Below are 16,705 nucleotides of genomic sequence, written 5' to 3'. Positions count from 1 at the left end.
ATGATGGCAGTCACAATAGTAATTAGAATCGGCAGCTAACATTTATGAGACACTTCTCTGCCAGACGTTGCGCTAATCCTCATTTAACCCGCACTATAACCTGTAAGGAAGGCACTACCACGTCCATTTCACAGGTAAGGAAACTGGGGTTCAGAAAGATTAAAGAGGTTGCCCAAAGTCAAACAGATAAGTCAAGTGGAGGAAATGTGTGTAATTCCACAAGTTCATAAGCATAATGAGAATCAGAATGAGTTACGTCTTACCAAAATAGTAACAACTCTTACGAGTGCTGGCAGCTCTGTAAGCCAGAAGATTCAACCCAGTGTTAAAGGGAGCAGGAGCGATGCTTTTCTGATGACCATTTTTGGTGAAACCTAGGGAACTGCAGGAGTAGAGTCTCTAAGATCTCAAAGTGATAAGAGCAGAAAAGAGGGTGAACAGCAGAGGGGGGAGGGGTGTGTGAGTGTGTGTTTCAGGGTGGGGATAGCAGAAAACAGGAAAGCAAAAGGGAAACTGCCCGAAGAAAAAGGGAGAGAAAAACAACAGAGCAGGAAATCCAGCAAGAAGGGAAGCTGGGAAAAAGCTTGAAACCAAACCCAACGGAGGAAGATAAAAAAGCAAACAAATGAGCCGTCAGACTAGTCGAAGCCCTCGGCAAGTTGGACTGAGAACTGGAGGGTGAAGGAAGCAGGAGACTTCTGAACGGGTTGAGGGGAACCAACAGAGAAGCTCACTGTGGGCCACGCACTGTATTAAATTTAAACTCACATCCAGAGCAGTACTATTATCTTCTCCATTTTGCAGATGAGGGCACAGAGGCCCCAAGTAAATAAATGATTTACTCAAGACCACACATGCCAATAAGCAGAACTGGGCCTGGAACCAGGGCCTGACCTCAAAGCTGTGCTTTTAGGCTACTTTGCTTAATACGTCAAGCACTAGAGAGAACTGTACTGTTACAGCAACCCGAAACAGCCAACAGCAGAAGTATCTACAAGGAATCTAAAAAACATATGAAGGCCACGAAGGGGGCAAGTGAGTACAGGGAGGAGGGGAAGGCAAGAGCGCAAGCTCCAGAAACTGGCAATCAAGACCACAACACGTGTTAGCTCAGAGTCACCAGAACTAGGTGGACAGGAAGAAAAGATAATCTCAACCAGCCCACTCTCCCAACAAAATCTAACCAAGGTGTCAAAGACGGATACCAACCCCGTGAGCAACCCCATCTCAAAGCCCCAATGTCTTTTTTAGAGGCCTGATTATGAACTTAACTCACTTCTGCCCACCACCCGTCACTGCCCATCACGTCACGGGCTAAGACAAATTTTCCAGGAGATCGCCTGGGTGGGGAGGAGAGAAATTCACCCCATCTTGCAGGCTCCCAAGCAAGCCCATGATCAAGGAACGAAGTCAAGGTCATCTGCCTAAACCCTATCCCCAGTATGAGGCCATTTCCACATCCAGACCTTCGGGTGGTGGACGGGGCTAACTTATTCTGACTGACTGCCAACAAAGCACATTCCAAAGCAAAACCAGATAAACTGGCAGGTCTGGCTCCAAGCGTCCATATCACACCAGCCCCCCCCTCCACCTACCCACCCACCTACGCAGCAACTGGACTGCCCCAGCACCAGTGGTCCTACCTTCTACTCTCAAAGGCTGCTATGACCAGTCAGGACGTGAGGGGTCCTGGTCCCTACAGTTTTTGAGGACGGGAGCCCCAAGGGAGAGGTGAATTCTGCCCTTTTCCAATAAGATAAATGATGGGGGTAGGACAAGTCCCCTCTGAAAGGCTCAACAGGGTCACACCAAAATTTTTAGGGCCTTAGCCACATGTTTATATTGAAGATAAAGTATAAAGGGCCACCAAGAAAACAAAACAAAGTATTGTGTCCCCTCTTTTCTGGACAAACACACCAAATGAGGAAAAGTCTACCTTTGTTTCAATGTCACAATCTATCAAAAGTCCATTCAAAAGACACGGTAAGACCTGATAGGTGACTTAATAGGCAGTCCTTTGTTAGCCTGACAGCAGTAGTCACAAAAATCTAGGAATTGGTTTCAAATTTTGGCTGTGTGACCTTGGGCAGGTTACTAAACCTCTCTGAGCTTCACCTTCCCCAACTACAAACAGAGCTCTTAAGTTTAAATGAGGTAGTGCTGAAGAATGGGCTTAAAACAGAACCTGGCCTGTCAGACTTTCCTTCCCATGCAAATTCTCCCACAGAGGCCCAGGAATTTGTACAACTAAAAGAAGAGTTATGGAGTGAACTCAGTAGAACTGCTCCTCCTCCACAAAACCCAGCTCAAGGGTTAAGGACGGGATAGCCCAGAACAATGCAGTTCTCCAGGACCTTTCTGCCTAAAGGCTCCTAGGCTCATACATTTTATCTCTTTAATCTAAAGCACAGCACAAAAACAGGCTAGAGGGGCAAAGGGAGTCCAGCACAATCTTCCCAGAAGGGAAACCAAAGATTTTCAAGTGACTTACCCAAGATCACAGGGACAGCCAACAGCAGAGGCTTTCCCCAAAGCCTGCCTTCCACACCAGTTGGAAGTGGAGGGACCAGGATTCTAGCACCGAGAGGACGCTCAAAGGCCTTCTTGCAGTCAATCACCTCCACAAAGAAGCAGTTCCCTAACTGATCTCTCAGTGGCAAAGGCTAGGGGCCACAATTTTAGCTAGACCTGGAAGACACTACATTGGACTGAATACCTCTGCTCCTGCCCACAGTCACCGCCTAAGGCACATGATAAAATAACTAAATAATGGTGTCAACAGAACCACTGTAACTGAGCAGGGTTATTACAATTATTTTTGGGTTTAGGTAAAGTACTAAAATTTCTATTAAAATTTCTAAACTTCCACCCAATTTCCCTGCCCTATGTATTTAGGTACATCATAGGACATCATTAAATAGTCTCCCCCACGAACAAAGGTGAGTTTCAAACCTGAGAATGTTAAGACAGCCTGTAATCCTAGCACTCTGGGAGGCCGAGGCGGGAGGATCGTTCGAGCTCAGGAGTTCGAGACCAGCCTGAGCAAGAGCGAGACCCTGTCTCTACTAAAAATAAAAAGAAATTAGCTGGACAACTAAAAATATATAGAAAAAATTAGCCGGGCATGGTGGCACATGCCTGTAGTCCCAGCTACTTGGAAGGCTGAGACAGGAGGATTGCTTAAGCCCAGGAGTTTGAGGTTGCTGTGAGCTAGGCTAACGCCACGGCACTCTAGCCCCGGTGACAAAGTGAGACTCTGTCTCGGAAAAAAAAAAAAAAAGAATGTTAAGACAGCAGGTTCTAAAGTATCTGAAATCCCCAAATTTCATACAGCACAAACCTTTTAGAATCCCACTGGGAAAAACTTCCTTCTAAATTAAACTTTGTTGGTTTAAAAGGAAATGAACCAATGCTGAATCACTCCTATGAATGATGAGAAACTTTTTTTAAAAAATACTTATGAATCGATCCACAGAAAAGCACGAGGTTTGAAACAATTTGGTTGAAATAATACAGTTTTATAGACAAAGGTGTTTTCTGAAACTCCCCCTGGTTGTAGTTCCGGTCTCAGAAACGGCCTGGGACAATCCTTCAAGAATACTTGAATGGCTCAGTATTAGGATCATCATGAAGACAGCCTGCCCAAGATTTTCTCTCCATTCTGCTTAAAAAGGAGTCTGCCAGTTTCCTCAACAGTTTCCTGTTAGCAGAATGACCATATAATTTATCACCCTAACTGGGACATTGTGAGAGTAAAAGAAGGTGCTATGAAGGATTATGCCAAGACAAGAAGCATAAACCAGGACTATACCAGACAAACAGATACATAACCATGAGGTATAGGACACCCCATTAGAAAATACAAATGGATAAAACTGCCAAAAAGTTATTATGAGGAAGGCAGTCAGGATCTGGTGGGAAGACACAGAAACAAAAAAGACCAAGTTAGAATTAAGAAAAAACTGGATAGAGCAGAGGCTCAAATTCAAGGTATAAATTAACCCAACTCTGGGTAGATTTTTTTTTCCCCCCATCTTACGTCAATTTACTAATCAGATTCAATGCTTGATTTGTGGCCTCACGAGCCTTCCAGGTGTCTCCTCTTCATGATCTTCATAATGTTTATCGTTTATAATTTAGTTCTTGGATGACTTAAAAGTCTAAGCCACAAGCATGGTTAACACGGTGAGCACTTACCATTAGGCAGCAAGTCATTGCACATTGCCGAAACTCATTTTCCCTGAAGTAAGAAAGTCTCCCATTTTAAATACTTTTAATGGATATCTTTGAAAGGAACTACATGTTTTTTCCTGGCTCCTCACTAAAACTAATAAACTAGTAGAAACATAAACTCTTCTCATTAGGTCTAAATATCAGTCTTAATCTCTAGATCACCAAAAAAAAAAAAAAAAAAAAACGTAGACACAGAGTGCTGGCATACCAGAGTGGGCACAGAAAGATGCTGTTCAGCGATAACTAGATTCAGGGTTTTTTTAAATGATATTTAATTCACATACCATAAAATTCACCCTTTTAAAGTATGTAATTCAGTGCTTTCAGGAGACTCACAGGGTTGTGAATCAGTGTTTTTAGATCTGTCTTTCTCTGCTGGTCGACTGTCAGTCTGCCTCCCCTAAAGCCTCTCTCCCCAACCAGACTACTCTCTTCCATCAACAATTTATAATTTTTAATTTATAACTGGGAAACCAGATGAACTAACACACAGTTCTGTACACACTGCTTGAGAGACAACCGGAAAAGATGTCAATAAAATGCAGGTGGTCCCTGGCCCAGGCTCACACAAAGCAATCTTAACTGCTCAGACCAGTCACTGGGAGTGGCCTAGATCTAAAAACACAAGGACACTGACACACCCTGAAGTGTAGCTGGGAATCTGAGTGGAGCAGGACTGGCTTAGGGCAGCTGACTTTGAAAACACAAGTTTCTACCCACCAACTTCCAGAAGAATTCAGCTCAACAACCCAGGAAGTACCTGGAGTTAAGACACTGAACTTGGGTTCACAAACATCCTCTTAAATATGCAAATACAAAGTCGAAAGAGACGATCTACCATTCATTCACACTCCAGTGTGAATTGTTAACTGAATATATTTAAGACCCAGAGAAAGCGAGTCTTAGGAGAGGGGCAAAGTTTTAATTCTGGAGCTTAGAGTACTTGGAGGAACAGGACAGCCTGGGTTTGAAAAGCAGCCACACCTGCAGCTCTAACCTACTGAACTAGCACTTATCTAATCTCAACTGTACTCCAACTCTTCCAAGTAGATACCATCATCCCCATTTTCCAGGTGAGAAAACTGAGGGCACAGAGAAGCTAAGCTGCCTGCCTTAAGTGATTATGAAGAGGCACAATGAGGACAGCAAAACTACCTTACCTCTCTGCCACCCATAGCTTGATGCCCTCAGCACCCCAGTGGGGATTACTCAATGGTTTTGCCAGCAAGCCCAAGACCCTAAGCATCATTTCTCTACGAAAAGATGGGTTCCACACAACCACCTTAGAGGAGAACTTTGAACCCAACCCCAATGTTAGGAGTGCGGCTTTCAAGCAAGAACCTAAGGAAGAGGTTTTCTTTTGAATATATGAGGTTATACCATGCTACCCACTTTTTGAAGCATTTCCATTTAATTCGTACTACCATTTGGCAAAGAATGACCTCAAATATTATGTATTTACTGATGGATTTCGTCTACTTTATGAATAAGGGAAGTGGGGTTCAAAGCAATTAATGGTCAAGTGCTTCATGAGATTGCCTCAGCCTCTCCTGGATTTCAATCCCTTTGCCTGAGACCTGAAGTCCAGTTCTTCTAAGTAAAAGCCTCAGCCTTGGGTGTCCCTCAAGAGTCACTGTCCAGGCTGACTTGGCAGGAAGTCCTCTATCTTGCATACAAGATAACATCTACAGTTGCTATTTACTGAGCACTTACTATACTAGGCATCTGGTAAATACAAGGTGCTCTATTAAAATTTATAGATGAGGACACTGAGGCTTCCAGAGAGGAAGCAATTTGTCCAAGGTCACACTAGCAAGTAGCTGCTGAGCCAAATTAAGCCAAGGTGTGTCCAACTCCAAATCTGTGTTTTTAAAGCCACATTATCCTGCCTTTTTCCAAACCAAAATCAGGAAACAGTCCACTCTTCACCTCAATCAGTTCCTTCCTTCCCTTTTGTTTCTTTCAATGAATTGCTCATGATCAAGTTTCAAATTTGTACTAGCCCACTATTGGCAATAAACCTTCTTCATTGATATGTAGGGGTTGAATTCATTACTCAGGAGAATATTTCACAGAGTTTGTTTTCTAACAACTAAGCCCCACTCCACCCCCAAAAACTCATCTGGCAAAAACCTCTCTGTTCCTTCAAGGCCCAACTCCAACATCTCTTCCTCTGCAAAGCTTTCCTCAGTCCCTACCACCAGGCAACACAGTTCTTGGGATATTTCGGGAGCACTTATCCCACTGAATTTTTCCCCCTTTATTCTGTTATTGCATAAGGAAATCTACACTCCTAAAAAATGCAAACATGTAAAAAAAAAAAAAAAAAAATCCCACTTCCTCAAAGCAACTACTGTCAATAATGTATAATCTCCCAGATCTCTTTTGGCTAGAGATGCAAACATGTTGTTTCAACATTTCACCAACCCTAAGACACCACTGACTGCAAGATGCAGCATAATTTTATTTCAAAGAAATACTGTTGCCAAACAAATGATGCCAGAATTCTTCCTCATCACTTAGAAACAGAATTCTATACATATTGAAACTTTTTGTCCTATGTCAATCTTATGCATGCATAGCAAGGAAAATACAAGCTAAATAACTTGAGTAAGATAATACCTAAAACAAATTCTCAGAGTGATCAACGTTCATGCTTGTCCATACACTATCACCCTCTGTGACAACAAGAGCATTCTCAGGAATGCTCACTACTGACTCGGGTTTTCTTCCGTCTCTACTGCATTCATTCTACAGGCTTTGATGAACGTATGTAACATCACGGGTCATGACTACCACCTGGCCTGCCATGATGGTCAGACATGTCCCAATTTCAAAAATGTTCCAGTATGTAAAAAATATGCACCTTGGAATTCATGAAATACGATATGCACAGCTTTCCCACCGGATTGTGATTTACCTCTTTACATGCCTGTTTCCCTTGCTAAACTGTAAACTTCTTAAGGCAGGAGAATTTTTCTGATCACCATTCACTGGCCACCTTTTCCTAATCACCAAATCCCTGGCATACAGTAGCACCTGTAAATGTTTAAATGCTCAGTGGCAAGTAGCAGCTCTATGAAAACCAGGAGCATCTGGATTTCAAAGTGCCCAAGGTGAAGGGAAGAGACAAGAAAGAATGGAAAGTATGGCGGTTTATTCACAGGTTCGTCCCTGGAATGCCATCAGGATCACCCTTTCTACCCCCCTCATTCTCCAGGGTCAAGGGAGACCACCTGAGGATCTTCAGGAGCATTCCCGCTGCTCAAAAAGTAAAACCTCTGCACACAGCCAGAACAGAACTCAGTCCTCAAACCCCTCGCCTGACACACACCTCTACAATCACATCTGGAAACAACTGCTACACTCCCAAGGGGTAACAGATGAATGCTGAGTGCAGAGAGGGTGGTTCTGGTTCATTTTATTACTTCCCCTGCATAGAAGGGTAAGACCTTATTGTAGGCAGGCTTATTTTTATTTTTAAAACCAAGAACATCTTAGTGTGCTCGCTTCAGCAGCACATATACTAAAATTGGAATGATACAGAGAAGATTAGCATGGCCCCTGCGCAAGGATGACATGTGAATTCATGAAGCATTCCCTAAAATAAAAAAGAGAACATCTTAGTGAATTCCATAAAGATTTAGTCTATGTCCCCAGGTATATTGCCTCACAAACATAAAGGGAGAAAATCACATTCAAAGTTAGAAGAGGCTGACCAAGTTTGATCTGATTCTGTCTGAGGATAAAAATTAGAATAGCTAGAGCGATGGTTCCCAGCCAAGTGCAGATGGTATTACGGGGCCTTTCAGAAATACTGAAACACTGCATTTACTCCAACCTCCTAAGTCCCCACAGGTAGTGCCCAGGCTGTAAATGCTCCATGGAGGCTGCAATGCACATGCTAAGGTGGGAATCACAGATGTGAGAGAGGCTCCCTGAGGCTGAAATAGACAGAGGCTGACCTGGGTTTGAGTCAGAACTATCCTGAATTAGCCATGTAAATGGATCCATGTTTCCTGAATTACAAACCCAAAAGTCAAAATGTGAGAAAGGTGAGGGGCCTGGAAAGGTGAGTGAGAACACACAGGCAGGGGGTGATGGGAGAAAGACAGACAGTTTAGCCCTAGCTTCCCCAGTGCCTGGCACATATCAGGGACAAGAGTATTTGCTGAATGAGATTGCATGGATGATAAGCACATAGTCATGCACACCATCCAACTCCTACTGAGCCACCTACTATGTGCAGAATGCCTGAGTCGGCTCAAGCTCAGGCAAGAGCCCCCTGTCAATGCATCAGTGGGAGAGAATTTAGTTTTGCATCAGCTTCACTGGACACCTCAGTGATATTCTAGAAGCATTTCCCACTTTAACAATTTCTAAACATAAAGGAAGCTGCTGCTTGCCTCCAAATCACAGAAGGCACATCCCCTGACTTCTGGGTTTGTTTTTTTTTTTTTTTTTTGAGACAGAGTCTCGCTCTCTTGCCTAGGCTAGAGTGCCGTGGTGTCAGCCTAGCTCATAGCAACCTTAAACTTCTGGGCTCAAGCAATCCTGCTGCCTCAGCCTCCTGAGTAGCTGGGACTGCAGGCATGTGCCACCATGCCCAGCTAATTTTTTCTATATATATATTTTTTAGTTGGCCAGATAATTTCTTTCTATTTTTAGTAGAGACGGGGTCTCGCTCTTGCTCAGGCTGGTCTCGAACTCCTGACCCCTAGCAATCCTCCCACCTCAGCCTCCCAGAGTGCTAGGATTACAGGCGTGAGCCACCGCGCCCCGCCCTGATTTCAACATATATAGATGTTAATCATTTTTGCATTTTATGCTTCAGGAAAAATGTAAAGGTGAAAGGAAATCAGGCAGGTAATCTCAATGCATAACAACACTAGAAAACTTTCATCAAAATAAGAAAGAATATCAACCTTACCTCGTCAACATTTAAAATAAAAGCAAACTTTGAATTAAGGGAATTTCTTGGCTCTCCCAATTTGAAATGCCATTAAGTGTATGTGTTCTGTTTTTCTCTCAGTGACAATACTTGATGGTCTTCTAAGTGCCCCAGATTTCAAGACGGGGCTGACAGTTCCTTCAGCTGATGGGGCTCTTTCTAACTCTAACCACCATTGTCTCCCAAAGGCTTTGAGATGAAAAGGCAGCCAGGGAGAAAGGATTGAAAGAGATTCCACCAAAGGAAGCATCCGCTCACAATGGTTTCAGAATCAGTTAGCCTCTAAGACACCCCCAGCCACAGTGATGGGTGATCTGAAAATGAAGCATATCAAAGTGCTATTGATAAGCTAAATTACCAGACAGCTTATCTGAGGCCCACATCCGCCATATGGTGCCCCAACTTCTGCCGCCTGTTGCTGCCACAACAATAGGCACGCCTACCCAGAAAGCACCGTCGGACAGAAACCCAGCAGCGGCGGCATGTGGGGCAGCTACTGTGTTTACATTTTATTTTGTGCCATTAGCTTTGTGCCTCCCCCTATCCCAGTAGGGATTTGAAACACACACATATTTAATGTCACAAATCCGTGCTACGTGCAGAATGCATGCGTGCACCACTACATGCGTGCGTGTACATGGGAACAGATCAGGTGAACAGGGAGAAAACCAGATGTCAACTTCAGAAATGGAGCTGCCTGGTGGGAGAGGGCCAGTCAGGCAGGCTCCCAGCTAGAGCTGCAGACAATGCGCTTTTCTCAAAACACTGGGGCGGGTGGGCGGGCCTCGGGGAGTGGCTATTTAAAACACTTGGCTCCTTTTATTTCACCACCATGGAAGTGAATTCGGCTCTTAAGTGCCAGAGCAAATGAAGTCATTTGGTTTCCGCGGGCTCTCTGCATTTCAGCAGAAGGAGTCAGACTGGACAAAAGTCGGCAAGGCCCATCTAAGTTGTTCTTTCTTACAATTAAAATTGATTCCCGGAGGATTCAGAGCTTGGGTTTCATTAACTTTTTTTTTCTTTGAAAAGCTATTAAGGTCATAGAAAAGTTAAAAGATGTCAGCCGCCGGAATGAACGCTGTCAGAGATGACTCCCTTGGCAAAATACCATCAAGTCATGGTGGAAAGAAGGAACAGATAAGGCAATCACCTTCTAAAGGCCTGGTTAGTATAAAAGACTAATGGTGATTTTCATCAAATGAATTCATATGAATTCTGCATTTCTTTCTTTCTACTCAAAGACTTTCCTGTTTTTGCAGATGGTAATAAAAATATTCATTTATTTAGTTTATCTATTAGAAAAAAGACACCAGTTTTCAAAGAGAATTCAGCAGCATGTAGCATCAGGTTATGCAAAAATACACAACATGCAGGTTTGGATACAGTGCAAAGCAAAAAAGGGCAAACAGTATCTCTCTTAACATTCAGATCTACTGAACTATTACAGAAAGGCACTCATTTCATTCCCCCCAATTTACCCACACCTAAGCAGACAACATTCTTGGATGAACTTTTCAAATTTTCTTAAACATTCTCAGTTTAAAAAAAAAAAAATCTCCTTTCAAGTTAAATTGAGATTGCACTTGAACACCATCCAAGAGCAGAGCTGAACTGAATTATGATAATTAGAAAGCTGTGCCTATAAAAAAAAAAAAAAGCAGCACAGTTGATGCATTTTTTTTAAAAAGTTCATGCCAGAGAATGTAAGTTCAATATGTTCTCACATAATTAACATTTCCCACCATTAGCAGCAGTTTTTCAGTTTATATATCAGTAAAAACAACAGTGCTCATCATTGTTGTATATCCCCAGTCAATAGTGTTTCAGTCACTTTACACATACATCTAAACCTGTCAGATGCAACAAGAATTTCCCACTGGAGATGACGGATACTTAACTTGTTCATCAATAAACTGGCTTTTTCTTTTGAACCCATTTTCCAGGGCCCTGTCCCTTCAAATTAAAACTGCTAATGGAATCTTAAGAAAGAGCCTTAAAACTAATGTGAACCATGAAAAAGGGCAGAAAGCATTGCAGTAGAATAGTAAATACTCGTTTTAAACAACGGAGGTTGGAAGGGGGGGACAACACAGCCCTCCCTTCGCCTGCCACAAAAGTAGAAAAAAGACAGTGTCTTAAGAGGACCCCCCTACACACACATCCCCCATTATCCAATCAGAAGAGAGACCAGTGGGTTTCACAGTTAGCCAGGACTCCCAGACTATGGAAACTATTTTTTTTGAGAATCCTCCCAACTATGCAAAAAGTCAATAGACAAAAAAGAGAACTTAGGAGTGGAGAGTAACACACCCTGTAAGAAACATTGTCTAGAAAACCCACCCACCAGGGCATCCCATTTGCTTTGACTAAAATAAAAACATGTATTTTGAAATTCTCTTATTCTGCACCACTACAAAGCCTGAACACATCTGAATAAATGGTCAATTTCAACCCCAATTTCAAATATGGAACAGGGTCAAGGAAGCTTATAATGCAAATCTTACAGACTAAGGATTCAATCATTCACAACTTTGAAACAAAACAAAAACCCACAGAAAAACATTCCAAATATTTAGATCCAAATATTCTAGCATTCCACAAACTATCCCAAGAAGAGAGAAGGCCCAGAACTTCCCTGATTTCAGATGTACACAATAACTGCAATAAAACAGGGTCTAAATAAGGTTATTTCTCAAAAAGCCCAACCCTGAAACATTAGGTGCTTAGGATGGACCTGAATTACTTGATTTTATCACCTTTATGAATATGAAAAAACAAAATATATCTCTGATGTTCAAACACGATTTGGGATCTAATTTAAATATCCCAAGGTAATCTGTGTCTTCTATAGATAAAATTAAGAAAAAGCACCACGCAGCTATAAAAGATTGTGCCAGCCATCAGTCAGTCCCCAAGTAGCCCAGCAGCAGAGTCTAAGTTTGTCAAAGGGGAATAAGCCTTATATTTTTCTTGCTGAGTTCAGAAGCAGGACATTAGCAGTCTGCAGTTCCAGTCACTGAACTCCAAAGGAAAAGCTGTAATGCCCGCATTTAACAGAAAGGTTGGCTCGGATTTTCTTGCAGTTCTACAGAGAAAGTTGGACACTTGCTTTGGCCTGTATTTTTCAGTCTTTGGAGAAAACAGACCCTAAAAGTTTTATCACTAAACAGATTCAACCTCTAAATACAGTTTTCACTCAGAAATATATATATATATATATATATATATATATATTTGTTTCTTTCAGAAGATCTCTATTGGGAACAAGAAAAAGTGCCTAAAATATAAACTTAAAAGTATTATCACATACTGTCTGTATGTGAGTATGGTCATTTTGAAGTCCCCCAGATCATGCACACAGTTATTTGCACCAACCTTTTAAGTGATAAGACACCACAATTTTCATTTGCAGGTAGTATAATTATGCTCACAATTAACACATAATAACCATGAGATTAGAGAGAAAAGTAATCCCACAGATGTGCAGGTTCTTGTACAACCACCGTGTGTAAGAGATCAATCCATTTCAGAAGCAAGCGACCTTAAAACACTGTTACTGGCACGGCTCATATCTTCAAACGTCTATTTAACATTTGGGATCTACATTCTCTAAAGTGCTCATGTTACACACTTTTCTGCTGAACTGTGATGACAAATACAATCTAAACACGGATGATACACTGTAAGTATATTCTTTCCAAACTTTCCCTTTAATAAAGAAATGCCCTCATACTTGCTACTCTGTATTGTCAGAAACAACAAAACTCAAAATTGTTTATAAATTGCTGAAGCTCAAGCAGGAAAAAACTCGAACATTTTTTTTCTTTTGAGTTATCTGTCCTTTTTCTAAATCAAAGGAAACGCCAGTCTCCAAAGTTGAGTACATAAATTGTAATTCTTGCTGTATAAAGCAAATAGGGGGAGAGAGGAAATGAGAAGGGGAGGAGGAAGCTGACCGCCCCCCCCCCCAAGACTGCCCTCCCAAACCCGCCCTTATGTATAATTAGCTTGCTGCTGGGGCCTAGGCACATATTGTACCACAATGCAAGGAAAAGCCTCTCAGTGAGAAATTCATTTCAGTCTGGCTCAAACTAAGCTAGGATGTCCTCCCTCTTTAAATTAAATTTCATTAAGTATACGTCGCGGTGAGTCCTCGTTTTTGTTTTGGGAAAAGGAAAGAAAAAAAAAAAACCCTCCAATAATCTCTCAGGCATGTACCCTGGAGTTCATTACTTCATAAAGAATCACACAGAGGAGGAATTTACACAAAGATTGTTCCTTATAATTTTTTTTTCTTATTGTCAAGGCAAAGAGTCACATTGGCTTTGTTTCAAACTTGTTAAAAAAAAAAATTCTAATATTCCCCCTAAAAATGCAGATCAAATAATACCACTAAAGTCAAAATAAAATGGTCTACTTTGGCACTTTTACACCATCAGCTAGAACCAGTAATAGATACAGCTTATCAGTTCATTTTTTTATACCAACAATAAATAAAAGAACTGTAAACTGTTTAAAATCTGAAACCTGGGAGTTCAACACAGAATTACACATACAAAGAAATACTAAACAAAAATATCTGTGACCATTTATGGAAATAGTGAGATTAGGAAAATAAGCCTTTCCCCCCAAAATAATCAACAATTCAAAAGCTCACTGTTGACAAAGTTTCAACTAATCCATTTGTCTTTCCCCGAGTCACTTTGTAATTAGTTCTACTATTTTATTTCCTTCTAAAAGAGGAAAGATTCTTACCAAAGTTGTTTCTGAGTCTGGCCCCTAAAAGCATTCAGATGTGCTTAGGCCCAAGGATCCTGCTATTTACAGAAGGGCACAAACCCAACTGTGAAAGGATGAAGCACCCTGCATTGCCTGAACTGTTCTCCAACCTCTGCCTCAGAGGATCCTGGCAGGGAAGCCCCCACCATAAGAGACCAGCAAGATTCACTGCAGACTGCAGAGAAAAGAGCCCAAGGCCGGCTCTCACAATGCAGTGGATCACTCCTCCCTTAAGGGAGGGATGTGTCTAAGCAGGTAACCACTGCAAGCACCCAGCACATCCCAAGCAATCAGACCTCCCAGACTTCAAAAAATAATCAAGGTGGACGATGGAAAGACAGAAACTTGGGATTGTCGTGAACCGACAGTGTTTTGCTCCTTTGCAATACCTGTAGCCTTTTTATTTTTTTATTTTTCTTTTTTACTATTTTGAAATCTGACAGGCTTTACTTTACAGACCAAGGCTCCTTGCAAGCCACTGTTTTTAAACATAGCCTTTTTACATTCCCTGCTCCGGGAACATCATCTGTCTGTAAGTTTCCAGGGCTCACGGAGGTAAATTTTTATTTCTGCAAATCACAGGAAGCCACTTGCTTCTAAGAAGTTAACAAGCCTCCTGCCTGAGAAACGCTGGTGGCTGGTATTTCATTGTTTCATAAATATTTTTATACAGTGACACCATTCAACTTTAAATGAAGCTTTAAAAAGAAAGACAAAAAACAAAGAAAATTCTGATCTGGATTTTATTTTCCGGGAGAAAGATAAGGGAGGTGTGAGTTCCTCATTATTTTTGACTCATTAAATATGTTGCTTTGGTTTTTTAAAAATACAAACGTATTTTTTTAAGGAAACTCATAGAAGTTGAACTTTCTTTAAAGTGGGCCTCTGGACTTTTGAAAACAAGTGCTGCTGCTACGAACAAAGAATGGAAGTGTACCCTGATTTTCTCCCCTCCTGGGGATCATTTCTTTTCCAATAAACAAACAAATCCCCCAGTATTTCCTACCGAAGGGAAGTTTTCCAGGCAGAGTCTCCTCCTGGGTTTGGTGGTAACAGCGACTCAGTCCTTTTTGGACACAATGTTTCTGCTGACTCCTGAAAATTTTCCACTTGAATGTGCAATGAAGCGGCGGCGGCGGCGGCAGCAACAGTCCTGGAGAAGCGGCAAAGACGACCGTTCCCTCTTTCATCTTTGGGAAGAAGGAGCGAAACCCCCGCCAGCGACACTACTCGGCGCAGACCCCGGGCCGGCCTCGGGGGGTCCCGGCGCCGGGGGGCGGCCAGGGGACGGCGGGGGAGGGGGTCGGGCCGGCTCCGGGCTCCGAGGCGGTGGCGGTGGTGGCGGCTCTCCCCGCCCGCGCTCGCTCCGAACTTCTGGCTCCCCGGAGCACCGCGTGAAAAGCGCCCGAGGGTATATGCGTGTGCGCGCGTGCGGGCGGCGGAGAGGGGGCGCGCGGGGGGCGCGGCGGGGGGCGCGGCGGGGCCGGCCCGGCGCCTCCGGGGCCGCCGCCGGGGGCAGCCTGTTGCCGCGCGGGCTCCCAGCGCGCGGCCCAACTTGGCGTCCCAGCAACTCGCGCGGCGGCGCCCGGCCGCTCACCTCGGAGGGGGCGCGGGGAGGCGGGTGCGGGGGCCCGGCCACGGCTCTCCGCGTGCCCGCCCGTCGGCCTCACACAAAGCACAGCCCGCAGAGAAAGAGCGGCCCGCGCGGGACGCGCTGCCCGGCCCCCGCCGCCCGCCGCCCCGTGCGCTCCCCGCACCCCTGCATCCGCCCCGCGCGCCAACTTACCTTGGCCGAGGGAGCCGCCGCTGCGCCCGGCGAGTGCGAGGCAAACTTCGGCGCCGCTTCTCCCGCCCTCAGTTCGGTGCCCGACTCCTTCCCCGGCTCCCGATCCCCGGGCTGGGCCACCCCACCCCTGCCTAGCACCGCTCCTGCCCCGGGCCGGCTGGGCGCGCTGGGCTACTGCCCGCGCTCTGGGCAAAGGTGGAGGGGGTGGGGGGGCGTCACTGCATGGCCTGTCCCCCGACGCGCCGCCCCGGGCCCGGGCCCCGCCGCGCGGAATGGCCCGCAGGGTGGAAGCGAGTCTGCAAAGTGCTTGGTGGGCGCCCGCGGCGGGCGGCGGGGCCGCGGCGGCGGCTGCAGAGGCTCGGCTCGGCTCGGGCGGCGCGGCGCGGCGCGAGCGATGCTAAGAATGTTCGGAATGAGGACAGGAATGAAATGAACGCCGGGACCGAACTCGCTCCGGAGGGGTGGGGCCTCGGTGACGTCATGCGGCCTGCCGCCCCGGGACCGGGGGCGGGGCCTGCCGCCGCCGGTGACGTCATGGGGATTCGGGGCGGGCCGGGCTCGGCCGCTTCGCTGTTAGGGCACCGGCTCCCCACGGAGGGGCGGCGGGGCGGAGTCTCGCGCCCACGGGGGAGCGCGGCGCGCGGGGGAGCCGCCCTCCCCCTCCCGGCGCGGGCTCCGGGCTTTGTCCCGAGCTGGGGCGGGGCGGACGCGAGCAGGGTGGCTCGGAGGTGCCTGCGCCCGCGCGGAGGGCTGTGGAAGCTTGAGTTTCCTCCTGGGGGCTGGCGCCGCGCCTGCCGTGCCTCAGTTTCCCTAATCCGGGAAGCAGAAGCGCGGACGGCCGCCCTGAGTGCTCCCGGACTCGCGGAAGTCTGCAAGTGTGGCAAAGGGAAGTTTCTTTTCTGAACATTCAGGTGGTTTTTCTCCAGTGCAGTGGACGCCTTCCCCGGCCAGACTCC

The 16,705-nt window shown here is 45.1% G+C and overlaps 1 protein-coding gene and 1 non-coding gene across 2 annotated transcripts in view; one reads left to right on the top strand and one right to left on the bottom strand.

The window, feature by feature from the left end:
- The window catches only part of TEAD1 (TEA domain transcription factor 1), a 243,943-nt gene extending 228,065 nt beyond the window's left edge, over positions 1-15,878 (bottom strand). The window contains exon 1 of the mRNA XM_069469584.1: positions 15,750-15,878. The gene's annotated coding sequence lies outside the window, so the exon portion shown is untranslated. The remainder of the gene's footprint in view (positions 1-15,749) is intronic.
- On the top strand, positions 7,736-7,842 carry LOC138385522 (U6 spliceosomal RNA). The gene has a single exon (XR_011233756.1). It is a non-coding gene; the product is annotated as a U6 spliceosomal RNA (small nuclear RNA).
- Positions 15,879-16,705: the final 827 nt, after the last annotated feature.

This window comes from Eulemur rufifrons, chromosome 6 (assembly GCF_041146395.1).
Source record: "Eulemur rufifrons isolate Redbay chromosome 6, OSU_ERuf_1, whole genome shotgun sequence".
Taxonomy (NCBI): domain Eukaryota; kingdom Metazoa; phylum Chordata; class Mammalia; order Primates; family Lemuridae; genus Eulemur; species Eulemur rufifrons.
Note: the sequence above shows the minus strand (reverse complement) of the source record. Positions and strands in the feature narration are given on the sequence as shown.